The sequence below is a fragment of the Prionailurus bengalensis genome, chromosome C2 (assembly GCF_016509475.1).
Source record: "Prionailurus bengalensis isolate Pbe53 chromosome C2, Fcat_Pben_1.1_paternal_pri, whole genome shotgun sequence".
Classification (NCBI taxonomy): Eukaryota; Metazoa; Chordata; class Mammalia; order Carnivora; family Felidae; genus Prionailurus; species Prionailurus bengalensis.
This window is the reverse complement of record NC_057350.1, coordinates 101,966,173-101,983,448: the sequence shown is the minus strand read 5'-3', so window position 1 is coordinate 101,983,448 and position 17,276 is coordinate 101,966,173. Positions and strand designations below refer to the sequence as shown.

The window sequence follows — 17,276 nt, the reverse complement described above, 5'->3', positions numbered from 1 at the left end:
CAATCATTTTTTTATGCCCTTTGTTAGCATTTGTCACCTATAAGCCAATCTGATACATTTGTGTGAGACTTGAAAAAGCTTGGCAAGAAATGTGTCATAGGGAAAACAAGGCATACAAAAAACTACAAAAATAGCCATAATTTCTATTTATTCCCCATGAAACCATGGGCTGTTTTCTCTATAGTACACAATGGTGCTAACTAGGTTACTCTTTGAAAAAGCTTGACAGTATGGAACCTACATTATTGGTTGTGTTTAACTGAAATGTTATTCATCCCATGTGAACAAAAATCAAATCATAAGTCTTTCTTGATTAAACACACTAAACTTAAGGAAAAATCTAGGTTTCTTCAAATAGCCCTACATGCTTTAAAACTATCTACTTTTATAGCTTCCTTTTCTGCTGTCCCTCTATAAAGCCCCTCATTTTATGCCATACCTAAATAGTTACAATTTCTAGAAAAGGGGCATGTTTTATTGCTTTTTATGCCTTTTCATGTTATATTCCACTTTGCTGCTGATGTGTCTTATCCATCTATACATAGGAAATTAATTTCTCCTCAGCCTTAATGTTTTAAAGCAAGCACTGTCTCCTCCAGGAAGCCCCTCATGCCATCATCAGGCAGTTAGAAGTTTTCTCCCATGGCCTTACCATGCATTGGTTAGAAAACACACTCCATCACTGCAAGTGTTTGTTTCTACACTTCTCATTTCAATTAAATTATGAAGAACCTATGTTCAAATATTATTTTTAAAAATCTCCTTACTGTCTTGAATAGTACTTGACATTCTATAGATAATTTTTTATAAGGATGGACTCTTTTTTAAGTTTATTCATTTCTTTTGATAGAGAGAGCGTGCATGTGTGTGCACAGGCACACATGAACCAGGGAGGGAGAGAGAGAATCCCAAGCAGGCTCAGCATTCAGAGCAGAGCCTGATGTGGGGCTTAATCTCATGACTGTGAGATCGTGACCTGAGCTGAAATCAAGAGTTGGTGGCTTAACCAACTGAGCCACCCAGGCACCCCAACATTCTATAATATTTTTAAAAGATGAAGTAGAAAACAAAAAGAGAGTAGGTGAAAAGTTTGAATTGCTATTACAATTGATTTAAAATTGGAGAAAAAGTAGAGTTAATATAAAAGTTAAAACTAATAACAATTGAAAGTATAAGTTCTTGGAAGCTTATTGTTAAAATATCTTTTAAATTCATATATATAATAATACAGAAGATAAATGCTTGAAGAGGAAGAAAATTTATTACAAACATTAGTTTAACTTATAAAATGATTCTTATGAAGTTACATATTTGTTATACCAATTCATAATGTAAACTGCCCTGTTCTAAGGCTAACCTATAAAATTGAAATTATGTTAAGACATTGCTTGCAACAACAGTGATCAAATGAGCTGAAGCTGGTATTTTTCTAGGTCCTTGAAGAAGAATTTTAAGGATCATACTTGATGAAATCTACAGTCTGTGTTAGCATCAGGTTACCATAAGGAAGTGGTTTCTTTATCTGTCAGTGCACCAACATAATCCAGAGTTATTATTTTTTCAATTGCAAATTTCAGAGTCCTACCTCAAAATTACTACCACAAAATTCAGAACCTCTGGGAAAAAAGTAAAAGATTACATATATTTAGATATGTGATATGCAAATCTGGTCTTGAGTTTTATTTTATAATAACAACTTTAAGGGGCAGTTCATCTCTTTTTCCCATATCATCCCTGTCATAGTAATTGGTCATTTCAACATTAATGAAGACAATTTCTCTTATTCCTTGTCATTTCAATCCCGTAACAACCTACATTGCAATTATCTTGTCCTTTTCCCCATCCTAGCCCCCTTACTCCATCATAATATCCTGACTTTGTTCTAAACTTTACCTACAAATCCTCCTTCCTCTCAACCTGAAACATTCCAACCCTAATTATATAATTATATCTGTTCTCCCACAGATACTTCCTTCCCTTGACAATATATGTATTTAGTCTTTCTTCTTCCTCTCTGGTCACTCCCAATGTACTTCAGCCTCCTGTATTGGTTTTTCCCATCTTCTAATCTAGAAACGTTGAGCATGACACAGGGCTCATCTCTTTGATTTTTTCTATCTACACTCACTGTTTAAGTGAGTTCATCCAGTCTCATAGCTTTACTTACTATTTTTATGCTAATGACTGCCAGATTTATTTCTCAAGCTCAGATAAGCTCTCCTGAACACGAGAATCTTAACCAGACTCCATATTCAGATGATTCTACTTGAATATTTAGTAGGTTTCTCACACTTAACATATCAAAAACAGGCACCTGATATTTCTTCTGATGATCCTGCCTTCTTTTTCATTTTGATTAATGGCAATTCTATTCCACCTCTTCCCCAGCCCCAAAACTAGATTATTCTTGACTCTTCACTTTCCTTTGTACACCCCTTCCAATCTGTCAACAAATCTTGTTGACTGTACTTTTTAAATACCTAGAATTTTACAATTTTTTATATTCTCTGTTTGGGCTCTTTTTTCACTTCACCACCTCTGCCCCTACCTCTAGTTTACTCTGAGCACAGCAACCATTATAGTTCATTCCATTTTTCTAAACAAAATCCATTTTCTTCTCATCTCACTCAGTAATGCCCTAGATTAGATAGAACTTCTCAAATCGTTAGTGGTGAAGGTCATTTTTATTTGTTTATTTTTTATTTCCACTCTATGATGGACCAATAATTTTATAAAATAAGTAAAAATGTGTTATTAGAAAGGTGAAGAAAACAAGACCATATGATACTTTAATATTAATTTTAATAGAAAAAATTGCTATAGTACTCTATCAAGTTGTTATAAAAGTTTCTTAGTATTTACTCTCAATTTCTAGTGTCTATTTCCTTGTGACTAGTGACAAATTGTTCATGGTCCGAAATAGGCGGAGTCCACATACTGAATAGCACTGCTCTAACAGGTCTATCTTCCCCTTTCCACTCAGATATTTTATTCTACTATTTCCCCTTCTTTCCTCCACTATAGCCACAGTGATATGTAATCATCCCTGGACCTTCTAAGAACTTTCTGTCTCAGGAACTTTGAACCCCTTTCCCTCTGCCTAGGTGCTGCATGACATTTCCCTACTTCCCTTAGGACTGTATTCAAATGTTAGCCGCTACTAAGGTCTTTCTTGACCATCCTATCTAGAAAGTTATACTCCTTCTCAAAATTTCCTGATCCTATTGCTTAGTTTATGCTTCTTTTTTTTTTTTTGTATTTATTCTCTAACATAGTATTTCTGTTATTTCTGATTAGAATGGTAAGCTGTGAGCACAGGTGTTTCTGCCTCTAAATTAACCACTGCATTTTCTGCACCTATGCCTGGCATATAGTGGAAACTTAAAAACATTTTTTTGAATAAATGATTGTGAATAGCTATTGAGGTGTACAAGGCCTTATGAGTAGAATAAGCATTAAGCAATTACAAGGAAGTTTAAATAATTTGCTAACAAATGAAAATAAATAATTTGTTTTAAGTTTAAATGAAAAGAAAAACTGTTATTATTGGCAGTTATAGTCCTGGTCCCCCACTGTATATTATGCAGAATTTGCAAGCATTGCTTGTAGACTAAGGGGAAAAATAAAGCTTTTTTATGTGATGCTATTTTTATGTATGTATTTGTTGTTGTGGGGTAATAAAAGCCAAAATAATCTAGATGTGTTACTGAATTCACAGAAAACTTTTGTTGTTGGGGTACCTGGGTGGCTCAGTTGGTTAAGCATCTGATGCTTGATTTTGGCTCAGGTCATGATTTCATGGTTCATGAGGCTATCAGTGAGGATCCTGCTTTGGATTCTCTCTCCCTCTCTCTCACTTCCCCTCCCCACCCTGTGCTCTTTCTCCCTCTTAAAATAAGTAAATAAACATTAAGAAAAGGGAAATTTTTGTTGTATACTGTCTTAGATATTGCTTATTAAAGCCATAATCCTGAGGTATCTGCAAATGCTTTTATTTAAATTTCAACTACTTCAAATTGATTTTGGCAAAATATAGAGAAATAAAGTTTTAGCTTATTTACCTTTCTCTCCATATTTTAATGATAAAAATATAATTTGTTATGATTAGGGTCACTATTTCTGGGTCTTAATTTTGATTTTTAAATGTTCAGAAATGTCTCTCTACTTAATTTATTTAAACATTAATTTGAAGTTTGATAGAAAAGTTCACAATTTTTAACTTATTTGAAAAAGATTATTTTTAATTCTGTTCTCTCTGAGGCACCTCAAATACTCCTGGTGGTAGTCAGACTAACAAGAAAACATTCTTTTGCAAATTATTACATTCTATGCTACTTATAACACAGTCATTAGCTAATACACTAAGTGCTATTATTTATTACCATTAAATTTATACACACATTATTTCATTAGAACTATGAAAAAACAAATATTTCTTTACTTGTACCTATTTATAATTCAGAAAGAAATCTAAATCATATTTTTATTCCTAATTTGGAATATTTTGCTCATTTTCTGAAGAAATAAAACAAATAAAAAGTTTTTTTTTTAATTTCTAATTTAAGTATTTGCACAGAGTTCATTTAAGTTACCTATTTTGATTATTTAAAATTAACTGAAGAAGATAGAAAAGACTCTAAAAAAAAGGATGATTTGACAGAGAGAATTGGATGCTTAAACAGTATTCAAATGTGACTTCCAGTTTTAGGTCTACTGTGTAAAAAGCTTTGAAGTTGTCATTCTTGTCCTTACAACAAGAGAAAGCTGAACAAACTAAAAAGAAATGACTTTTTTTGACCCATCAGAGAAGTGGGGAGACAGGTCAAACAACCTCCACAAAATCTGGAGAAACAGGCAAGTCCAGAACGTCAAGATCCGCCCACCCTGAGCAGAAGCTCCTGGATTCATAAACTGTTATGAAAATATAAATGACAATTTCAATGACTTGCTGGAGGCTGAATGTAGATCAACATGAGAGTGAGAAACTCCTGGGTCCACCGTCTTCCAAGGCCCTTTGCAATTTACTGGGTTTTATTTTCTAGCACCCCAGCCAGTTCCCACAGGGAGCAAAGAAATATCCCCTAGGGCTCCACACTAGGGAGAAGACAAACCTTTGTTAAATATTATCTGCAGAGGTCTCCATAACAAAAGCCTACTCTTTAGGGAAAAGACTTTACTAGAGTCTTATCCCACCTGAGGGAATGGCAGTTAGTCCATTCCAATCCCTCTAGCCTTCTTGTCTCACCTAAAGGGCATGAAGGAAGAGGGACCTAAAGAACACTCAAAGATCAAAGTCCAGGGATATTTAATCATAAGAATGTTAAATATCCAGAGTGCCTGTGTGGCTCAGTCAGTTAAGGGTGCAACTTCAGCTCAGGTCATGATCTTGTGGTTTGTGAATTCAAGCCCCACATCAGGGTCTCTGCTGTCAGTGCAGAGCCCCTTGGAATCATTTGTCCCCCCCCTCCTTTCTGCCCCTCCCCTGCTTGCACTCTGTCTCTCAAAAGTAAATAAACACTAAAAAAAAAAGAATGTTAAATTCTTCCAGCTGCCACATTACCACCACACCAAGAATGCTCCATTTGAAAGAGTTGTAAAAGGCAGACTCTCTCTGAGGAGGAGTACTTAGCCTAAAGTGGATAGAAGAAGGTAAAAAAGAAAAAAGTAAACCACCCACACACTTATAGCAAACATTAAACACAACCCAATTACTTTAATTACACAAAACTTCACACAAAAGACCTGTTCCCCTCAGTTCCTTTTGCCTAATATATCATGTGGGGCTTTCCACTGTTATGAAAAGAAATAACACTCTCCAAATGGAGTCACTTGTGCTAAGCCCCTTACCAGCAAACCAAAGCTTAATACTTAATTGCAGTTTCAGCCTCTCTCCAAAATGTGACCTTTAATCAGTCAATCTGGACAACACTAGTGAGGTAATCTTCCTGACAGTCCCCAGGCTTTCCCCAAAGAGAGGTGACCTTTCCTGAAATAATAACTTTCTTTGTCTCACCCCTTTCTTCCTATAAAATCTTCCATTTGCACAGCTCTTCAGAGCTCTTTTCTTTTTTCTAGATGGGATGCTGCCCAATTCATGAATCATTGAATAAATTCAATTAGTTCTTCATATTTACTCAGTTGAATTTTGTTTATTAAAACACAATGAAGAACTGCAAAGCATGACAAAGGCAATTAAACACACAGTCTGAAGAAGCAAAGCAAGAATCTGAACCAGACTCAAACCTGACACAAATGCTGAAGTTATCAAAAAAGGAATTTAAAATAACTATGGTAAACATGTTAAGCATTAGTGTAAAAAAGTAGATAACATGCAAGATATGAGTAATGGAGTGATAGGCATTCTAAGAAATAAACAGAAGAAAATATCAGAAATACAGATCACTGTAACAGAAATGATTTCACCTTTTGTATGTAGTATTAGGTTGCTAAAATCAGTGAGATAGCTTGCTATGGAAAATAGTGAGGTGTCTCAGTAAAAGGGTGTTAGAAATGACTTACTATAGTATTGGGGCACTTTTAGATAATTTTGGAGAAGGTGCAATTGGATCAAGGCTTTGCTTTGGATTGTGTCCTGTCAGGAAGTTGTGATAATACTATGATTTGGTATTAATACCAAATCTTACCTTGTAGGTATAAAGAATGAAGTGAGGGTGAAACTGTAATTGGAAACAACAAAACAAAACAAAAAACAGAGGTCACTCATTTTAACTAGGAAGGGAAGAAGTCAATAATTTTTATGGTTTTAAAAATGTACACATTGTTGTCTGTGTTCATGTAACCAAACAAAATGAGTTTGCTCCTTGGTGAGTCCCAGGTAGAAACTACACCAGGTGAGTTGTCGCACAAAGAAAACTTTATTTGATCCTGGGGAATAACCTCCAAAGCCATGACTCTTTGAGCAAGGGTGAATAGGTTTCTTTTATTTAAGGCTAGAAAGAATATTTAGATGGGGGGGAGGGAGTTGGCATTGTGTGTAGAGGGAGGCATAATGTGGCACATGTGCCCTAAGGAAACTTACCAATACATACATTTTATGGTATATAAATAAGGCTTGTGTTCCTCCTTGGGTGGAGATTTTAGTATTATAATGAGTTAAAAGTAACTGTCGGTCACTCCATAGGTCACTCCATGGTCCATCTGAGCAGGCATGAGTCACAGGTTGAGTTCAAACTGACCTGGGTGTTCTGGCTGGCGAGAATTCTTTGGGCAATTGTTATTGCTTGAGAGGTAGTTATGTTTTCCATCACAGGATGCTATGCCTCTCAGGTCTTTTGCCTAAGAGATAAGCTAGAAAGAAGAGCATAATGAAAAATGTGAGACAAAGGTCACTGGATACAAGAAGGTGACCAATAAAGGTCAGGTCTTCGGGTCTAGCTGGTGACATTCATACATGGTTATGGCATGGTCTTCCTTTTGTCTTAACTCATTATGGTCACAGAATGGCCTTTTCTGACATTGGTATTCTGCTAAATTGTTTATTTTCAATGTAACATCAACACCAAGCTCTGAGTGAAAGGCCAGCTCTTAGCAACCTGGAGACCTAGCTTTTGAATGTCAATGGCTACTGTCTTCTTTCTCATCAGTTTTGTTTTTATTTCATTTGGTGAGTTTTTCTCAGTAATGCATAATTTTTTTCATTGCCATCTTTATCATATACTAATTTCCCATGTATACATGGGACTATCAATGTCTCTATGATATAATATTATTTAAATTGGGAGAGAAAAGATCAGAATTAAACTATTTTAAAACCCTTGTATTGTCACTGGCAGGCTAAGATATTGCTCAACTTAATACTTTATTTATTATTTAAGTTTAATATCTATGGAGAAGTTTACAGCATTAGAATTAAGAAAAAGAAAATTTCATACCAGAAAAACAAGATGGTCTAATCGGATAAAGGAGCTAAACAGCTAGGGTTGGTTCAGGGCTAAAAGGCAGAGGGGAAAGAAATTTTACTCAGCCTGGAGAGGTCAGTCTTTAAGACAGACATAGATTTGAAAAGCTAGTGCAATAGAGGGGCACCTGGGTGGCTCAGTCAGTTGAGCATCCAGCTTCAGCTCAGGTCATGATGTCACTGTTGGTAAGTTCGAGCCTTGTGTCAGGCTCTGTGCTGGCTGTGCTGACAGCTCAGAGCCTGGAGCCTGCTTCAGATTCTGTGTCCCCCTCTCTCTCTGCCCCACCCCTGCTTGTGCTCTGTCTCTCTCTGTCTTTCAAAAATGAATAAACATTAAAAAAAATTTTTTTAAAAGCTAGTGCAATGGAAAAGCAGGAACAAGCTCTAAGTACTCCAGTACAAGTTAAGTTATATGGCAAGTACAGGAGACACTTGTTAGAGAGGTGGGGAAGTTAGACAGGAAAGAACAGCAGCTGAGATGTCTGCAAGCCAGCTACCACTGTGGAATTCAAAATTAGTTTGGCATTGCTAGAGCAGAAGATAAACATATGGGAGTCGGGGGTAATTAGAGAAGAATCTGGCATTGTCCACAAACAGCTAAAAACAAGCAAACATTTTAAGCAGGAGAGTAACATAACTGAATTTTTGGCTGCCGTATGGAACATGGACATGGGGAAACAATCTGTAAAGGACTGAAAGCTTAGGAACAATTTGGAGGCTGTCTCAAAGAGGTGTAAGATGACTTCAGAACACTGACAAAGAAACTCAGGGGCTACTCACTCCTAGAGTTTTTGATTTTTTTTTTTCTGAAATGTATTTCTGTTGCAATACATACATAAACTCCCTGTACATTGTCAAATGATGTGGTATGTCCACAGTGTTTATTTTTCCAAACCAATTTAATAAATCTACTCCACTAAGGAGCATATCTCTTTTTTTTTTTAGTTTATTTATTTATTTTGAGAGAGAGAGAGTGTGTGTGCATGAGTGGAGGAGGGGCAGAGAGAAAGGGAGTGAGAGAGAATCCAAAGCAGGCTCTACACTGTCAGTGTGGAGCCAGATGTGGGGCTTGAACTAAAGAACCGTGACATCATAACCTGAGCTGAAACCAGGAGTCAGACACTATACCAACTGAGCCACCCAGGAACATATCTCTTACATACCCAGTCTTGTAAGACTGAACCTTTAACCTGTGGGATCAGATACTGTCTCCAGGTAGATAGTGTCAGAATTGATTTAATTACTTGGTAGTGTGGAAAAAAACATACACATTGGAGTTGGTGTCATATTAAAATTAAGATATTAAACAGAGAAATTGAGCAAATATTAAAAAACTCTGTAGAGACATCTGGTCCCAAGATGGCCTGAGGTGAGGAGACTTGTACTGGCCCAACTATGATAAGATCAGAGTTATCTGGAAAAGAATTTGAGTAAGAATTTGGAGATAAAATTAGGATTATGCTATAATAGCTAAAAGAGAAAGAGGCAAAAATCTACCTATTAATATTCAGAATTTTGTTACTGTTATTGTATGATAATTTCACACAGTTTAATACATATTTGATTATGTATAACGAATTTATAGTAAAAAATATCAGGTAAAACTCACTGTAAATTTAAGATTATATGATCTGGACATCTATTTCTCTTAAAAGACAAATATATTTTTATCTTCTTATGCGATAGATCAAAATTTTAGTTTTTTTTTTTTTAACGTTTATTTATTTTTGAGACAGAGAGAGACAGAACATATTCGGGGGAGGGTCAGAGAGAGGGAGACACAGAATCTGAAACAGCCTCCAGGCTCTGGGCTGTCAGACAGACCCCAACATGAGGCTCGAACTCGCAGACCCGGAGATGGTGACCTGAGCTGAAGTCGGACACTCAACCGACTGAACCACCCAGGCGCCCCGCGATAGGTAAAAATTTTAAAGGAATGGTAAAGACTGTATGAAGTAACTCTAGCTACAGTTAATTTCCAAAATTAGATCAAAAAATTTACAGCTGATCATTCATAAACTAGAATTTTAGATTGCTAGGGGTAGTTATGAATCAATGAACTTTGTATGATGATTAATAAAGCACTCTTTAGAGTATATGTATGTATGTGTGTATACATTCCTCTCTCTATACATGTGTGTATATAAAAAGAATTTAGTAGAAGAGTATTCTGAGTTAAAATAAACAAAATATTGGCTTTAAATATATAAACCATGAAGTAAATATTCTGCAAGAACAAGAATTAGAATGTATTCTACACACAGTAGTAAAAGCTACAATCTCTGTTTTCATTGGCCCTAGGAATAGTATCAATTTTACAAGGGACAGATGAGAGCCATTATTATGGAAAAGTATGTTCATACCAAGAAATATATTTTTTTTATAAAGAGGAAAAACATTTAACTTTAGGTCCATTAAAAGGTACACAGTGTTCTCAACGTGCAAAAATAAATTTAGGAATATTCCATCCCATTTTGTAGAGGATGAGATGATTCATCCTGATTAGGTTTCCTGTTGAGGCTGAGTGGTTTTAATAAAAGAAGGAAATCAATGACTGGCCATTGGAATATAATGGATCCGTAATGCTATATTTTAATGAGGCAGCAATGGGAGGCCATTAGAATGAAATAGATTGACCATCAACAGCACATAAAATAATTTATTAAACAAGCTGATGTGCAGATAATAGGGTCACTAGAAGTATGTTGTAGGGATATACAAAAAAAAGTATGAGGGTATAGTTTCCTAATAAGTTTCTAAACTAAGATTGTTTTCAAGCAAAAGGGAAAAATAATTTGCTGATTAGTGATACATATTAGGACCTTTTAACCACCTTCACATTCCATGTTTTGTGTAATATATGATATAGTAGAGTAACATTTCATAGTACTTTGGATAAAATCTGCAAACATGTATGGTCTTTGAAATATGATTAATATTAAATAACTTTTTAAATTAATATTAGGCATCAATAGCTTGTTATTTCTTGTCATACAATCTATATTTGTCTTCTCATTTTTAATGCACGCACTATGTAATTATTACCTAATCAGTATCATTGTTATAAGATCAGAAATGATTCACTAACCCCAGAAATATAGTTCATTCTGAGAAAGCTACATGTGCTATTTGTAGTCATATTCAAAATATTGAATAAGCATTTCCTTCATGACAGAGAACTCTTTTAATACTCTTTTAATATTTCCGTATTTTCTTCATGCTCCAGAATCTAGGTTAAAATAATAATTCAACCTACCAAAGACAACAACTGTCTCAGTAAGATGAATTAAAATATGATTAAAATTAATTCAAACTATAACTAGAATTGCTTTGAAATTAATGGTTAAAGTTTAATAGTGATATATTAGAAGCTTACCACTGTCAATCTTCAATGAATTCATTTTAATCATTATGCTAAGGACATATAATCAAGTAGATTTGAGACATAAAATTTCTGCCTTCTGGGTTACAATGTTATTTTTATCTCTTTTGTTCACTCATTGCTATCTTGGCACAAGTTATGCACAAGTTAATTTAAATATTCTTCTTCAGGCAAAAATCCTGTTGTCCATTTGCCCTTTCCTTCGTCTTACAATAACAACACCAGCAGGTTGCACATTCCTCTTCTTGCAACTTGCTAAGTCTTTGTTTTAGAACTGACATTTTTTTTTCCTTTGAAGTTGAGGTGAATACACTTAACCATATACCTCCATACACAAAACTGAGAGCAGTCAGTAAATTAAAGCTAGATCATCTTTTTCCTTTAGTAAAGATATATCACAAGGGCAGTTTTACTTTTCTTAAATAATGAAGAAATTGCTAACTTTTAAAAATCACTTTCAAGAAAGCCTAACTAATAATATAGTTCATATTTCTTTTCATATGTAATTCATGAGGGTAAAGAATTTTAATTACAAATTCCAGTTAAAACCAATATAAACCTATATTATCAGTTTAAAAAAAGAATATTTAGGGGCGCCTGGGTGGCGCAGTTGGTTAAGCGTCCGACTTCAGCCAGGTCACGATCTCGCAGTCCGTGAGTTCGAGCCCCGCGTCGGGCTCTGGGCTGATGGCTCAGAGCCTGGAGCCTGTTTCCAATTCTGTGTCTCCCTCTCTCTCTGCCCCTCCCCCGTTCATGCTCTGTCTCTCTCTGTCCCAAAAATAAATAAAACGTTGAAAAAAAAAAAACTTTAAAAAAAAATAAATAAAAAAAGAATATTTATATTTCCCATGGTTAAACCCTGATTAACAGTTAAAAAATAGTCTCTTAAAAACTATTATATATTTAATAGGTTAAGAGGTGATGAGGCTTCAAAAACAGCGGTGCTACAATCTATTGAGGAAAAAACCTCATTATATATATAAATATATGAGCTTTTTTATATTATATATATATTTTATATATATATAATGGGCTTTTTTATATTATATATATATATATATTATATTATATATATAATGAGCTATCGAGGAAAAAAGCTCATTATATATATATAATATCTATAGTATGTATTTAATTAAAATAAATTAATTAAATTACTTATTTTATATTAATAGTATATACTTAATAGAGTATAATAAGCACTCCATCATAGAGGAATATACAATGCCACTTGAATCTTATTTAGAGACACACCTGTTAGGGAAAAAAAAATAAGCCTCAGAACAGTTGAGAAAGAACAGAACATAATTTATATAATTTATGACTGAAAAGCAAGAACACCTTCATTGTTATGTTCATAAATGTACTTACACAAATAAATGGTGTTTTTTAGTCACTGCATCTGGTTTATTAAAATTCAGAGTTAAAAAATAGCAAGGATGCTTTTATTATGTAGGTAATGAACTAAATCAAAATGTATTCCACTGAAACATTGAAAAATAAGGATTGAATCAAAAAATTAAGTATTTGTAATAGATAACTATAGAGTAAACATATGAGTAAACAGAGAATTTCATATTCTACATGAAAGTAAAATCCTAATGCAAATTAGGAGGATACCACGGCAAGGAGGTACTGTGTCACCTTCCTAAAAGCATTAGTTTCCCTGCACATGACTCGGTAAGTGGTATCTCATCAAATATTAAGCGGAAATTGGATGATAAGGTTACATGAAATTTTATTATTTTATTTTATTGTATTCATCATTTTACCTTCCTTGTACTTTTTGTTTTTTTCCTCCTAAAATAAAGATACATTATACGTACCATTAAAAGGTAGAATATATACTAAGAATAAAAAAGTAGAATTAAAAAATAAGTGTATTTTATAAAGAAATATTAAAGTATTTCCAAAGAGTAATGATTTTCTTTCAGGCAAGTATCACTATTTTTTGCTTACGATTCACCTTTTTCAAAGACAGGAAAACTTTGTTTATGACATTTATAAAATATAAAAACTATGTGGTCATTTTAGTCACAAAATAGAGTCTCCACCCTGAAATTAGTTTGTCGGTTTCTATATAATAGGTACAGCTTCCAATTTCATTTCAAGTTCACACTAATGTTCATCAGGCCTGATATAGGTAAAGAAGAAATGTGATCTCTTTCTCTCTTGCTTGCTTGCTTTCTTGCCTGCCTTCCTTCCCTCCCTCCTTCCTTCCTTCTTTCTTCCCTTCCTCCCTTCCTTCTTGCCTGCCTTCCTTCCCTCCCTCCTTCCTTCCTTCTTTCTTCCCTTCCTCCCTCCCTTCCTTCCTTCCTTCCTTCCTCCCTCCCTCCCTCCCTTCCTTCCTTCCTTCCTTCCTCTCTCTCTCTTTCTCTCTCTCTTCTTTCTTTCTTTCTTTCTTTCTTTCTTTCTTTCTTTCTTTCTTTCTTTCTTTCTTTCTTTCCTTCCTTCCTTCCTTCCTTCCCTCCTTCCCTCCTTCCTTCCTTCCTTCCTTCCTTCCTTCCTTCCTTCCTTCCTTCCTTCCTTCCTTCCCTTTCTTTATCAGCTTGCTCATCATGGCTTTTGGCCTGCTTTGTTTGGAGCAGGTGGAAGCAGGTGAAGGTTCAAAGAGATTAAGGAGGAAATAAGTCAGCTGCATCAATTTACTGATATGTAATGGTAATTGGAAAGGTTTGTAGAAGTACTAAGGTACAGGTGAGATGTTTGACCATCTAATCTGCAGACCTTTCAAAAAGGAGATCCTAAAAATATGAGTCTTGAACTCGTCACTTCTACTGACTAAAAAAGGTAAGACTATTCAGGATTTTAGGAAGGATTTTTTGAGAGAGTTTAGAGAAAGTTGCATAGTAAACACCACCTCACTCAAAAAGGGGGTGCTGGTGTTCCCCTAAGTCAAGAGAGATGGGCTTCAGTGAGACTACTCAAAAATGTTGGCTTGTATCCCCTGAGATTAGAGAACTCAGTGGACAAGGGCTAAACTTTTGCCTTGGAAATCCATAGGAAAAATGGTGAAGGTTGCTGCTGTTTGAAGACCAGCCATATTGAATCCGTTTGTTAATTAATGTGGTTGTAGGACCCTTTTTTTTTAATGTTTTCTTTTATATTTATTTTTAAGAGAGCACAAGCTGAGGAGGGGCAGAGAGTGAGGAGAACAGAGGATCTGAAGTGGCCTCTGAGCTGACAGCACAGATCCCAATGTGGGACTGGAACTCACAAACCATGAGATTATGACCTGAGCCAAAGTTGGATGCTCAAGCCAATGATCCACCCAGGCACCCCTAATTGTAGGACTTTTGATTACCTGAAAATACCACCATAATTATGAAGACTCCTGAAGTGTTTATTTGGAGTCAAGAGAGATTTGTCATTCACTAGGTCAATTGTGAAGGAGCTGTGAAAGCAAAAATACAGTTGCTTATGATTTCTATTTTTCAGTTCTGCTTCAGTGCTCCTGGTTATGCTCAAATAACCTTTGTACAATTCCTTTGTTGGTTCAAAAACAAACAGAAGTGAAACCATTTGTGCATCCTTTTCACATCATTCCCTCTCTGAAATTTTCTGGTCTAGCCAAGTTCAGTAATTTTTTTAATTTTTTAAAAAAAGTTTTTATGTTTATTTATTTTGAGAGAGAGAGAGAGCACAAGCAGGGGGGGGGAGCCAAGAGAGAGGGAGAGGGAGAGGGAGAGGGAGAGGGAGAGGGAGAGGGAGAGGGAGAGGGAGAGGGAGAGGGAGAGGGAGAGGGAGAGAATCCCAAGCAGGTTCCATGCTGCCAGCATAGAGCCCAGCACAGGGCTGGAACCCACAAACTGTTAGATCATGACCTGAACCAAAATCAGGAATCCGATCCTTAAACAACTGAGCCACCCAGGAGCCCCTCAGTAATTTTTTTTTAAATAATAACACTAGTATTATTATTTATGTTCTGTTAGGTTTGGTTTTAAAGTCAATTCTCAATATCATAGGTTCTCAATTGTTATTTGCATGTTTTAACAGATAATTTATTTTAAAATATGATAACATATTAATAAGACTCTAGTAATATTTTCATATATTAATGACTTTCATCAACATTTTAGCATAAATTGTTCTGACTCAAAGTTTTAACTGACCCCATCTTTGAATAGTGCTTAATATTACTTACTTGAAATTACGCTGGAGATTTACTAGAAAACTAACATAAATAAATACTATTCTAGACTGATCATTATAAACTCCACCAGGTACATTTAACATAGTGAAGCCCAAATGAATGCATGGCCACTTAATCAAGAACTGGAGAAGGTGCAATGTATATTCAATATGGAAAAATTCATTCTGATACCATCATTAAGCTTATGTATACCAAGGCATTACTTTCATTTCTTCTACTATCTTCCTTTTGCTTCCTGTACAAGAATTTATCCCAATTCCAGCTCCAGCTAATTTGATTGGAATGAGCATCTGATGATCTTCCAGCTGTTCTGAAAATTTGAAATGGGCCTTGCTACTCTGTCTTAGGGGATGGAACTGCCAGGCAATTCTGCTCAATACTGCTAAATAATAGCCACCTCAAAGAAACCTGTCTGGTGGCAAAGCCATCCATCGCACCTCCTCAAGATTTACTCAGTCTCTTCCTTTTATCTGTAAAGCACTACTTAAAATATTTGTGATCTGTTACTTTTTGATTACTTAGTCACTAATTAGGATCTCTTTCTCTCTCTGAATATGACATTATTATATTTTCTACAATCCTTTTGTTTTCCTTATTGCCACCAGCAATCTCCCCTTCTTTAGGTTTGTTTCTACATTCATTATTATTGTCTTCTGGTCATGCCACTGAAAAGTAAATTCTAACATTTCTTGAAATAAACCTCAAATCTATCCATATATTACTCTTTAGAGGGAGCAAAACATTCATTCTTTATTTATGGTTTCATTCTTTAAGTTCATTTGTATATGAAATTTAGACTATTGACTATTGCATCCTTTTGAAAAAAAAACTGTAGAGTTCAAGCTGTTTTCATTACTTTTAGAACTAGTCCCACTTACTTATAGCACTCTGGGTCTAAAATAGACTTCAGAAATGATTTTGTTTCTTTTTCATGTAGTTCTATAACATGACTGTCAACTATAAAATCATTCTTATTGAAAGTCAGTTGAACTTTGAAATTGGTAACCATCTACTTAAAAAGTTATACTTTTATAAAATGCAAGCTACTTTGTTTTTGGTGAAAAATATTTTAAAATTGTGACTTAATTTGAAGTAACAGTTTTCAATTTCATTTCCCTAAGTTACTTAGAAGTATTATATCTGTAAGACTATACTTTCAGAGATCATATCCATAGTCTGTTACTAGAGAAGCTTTTCTGAACATTTAGAGTACCTGAAACCACAAGGAAGAGGTACAATGTTCTCTCCTGAGCGTGAAGCTGATTTTGGGTGTTGTTCCCATGACAGCCAATTACCACTGATCATCATTCGTCTTCTCCTTTGGGGGAGTAAGAGGGAGAGGACCAGGTCTGAGTGATGAAAAAAGAAAAGCAACAAAAAAAGAAATATTATATACCTGTATCTATTTCTAAAAAAATTCAAAATCATACCTAGTATCTTTTTATGTGTTTTGTTCTTACCTACTTCTTTTTTGTACAAGATCCTAAGAACAAATCAATCACAGGAAGGATGGCACAAGAATTTCCTCACTAATCAAATTTGATATGTTAATCTATGTCTTGAACTGATAAACGCTAAGGCATTCTTAGTTATTTTGAAAAAAAAATCTTAGTTAATATTACCTTAACATTATTTAAATCAAATTCAATTTTCATGTATATTTTTATTGTATATACTCTTATGACTTTACAAACATAGAAATCATTATAGGGGTAAAGAAGTTTATTCATGAATGAGGAAATAGTAATAGTCCATGATGTTGTTCACTAAAATTCTAAGTTATATGTGTGTGTGTGCTGTGTGTATGTGTGTGTATGTGTATA

At 34.7% G+C, this 17,276-nt stretch overlaps 1 non-coding gene across 1 annotated transcript; it reads left to right on the top strand.

Moving 5' to 3' along the window:
* Window positions 1-16,597: 16,597 nt before the first annotated feature.
* On the top strand, window positions 16,598-16,811 carry LOC122492563. Its single transcript, XR_006299718.1, has one exon. It is a non-coding gene; the product is annotated as a small nucleolar RNA U3 (small nucleolar RNA).
* Window positions 16,812-17,276: the final 465 nt, after the last annotated feature.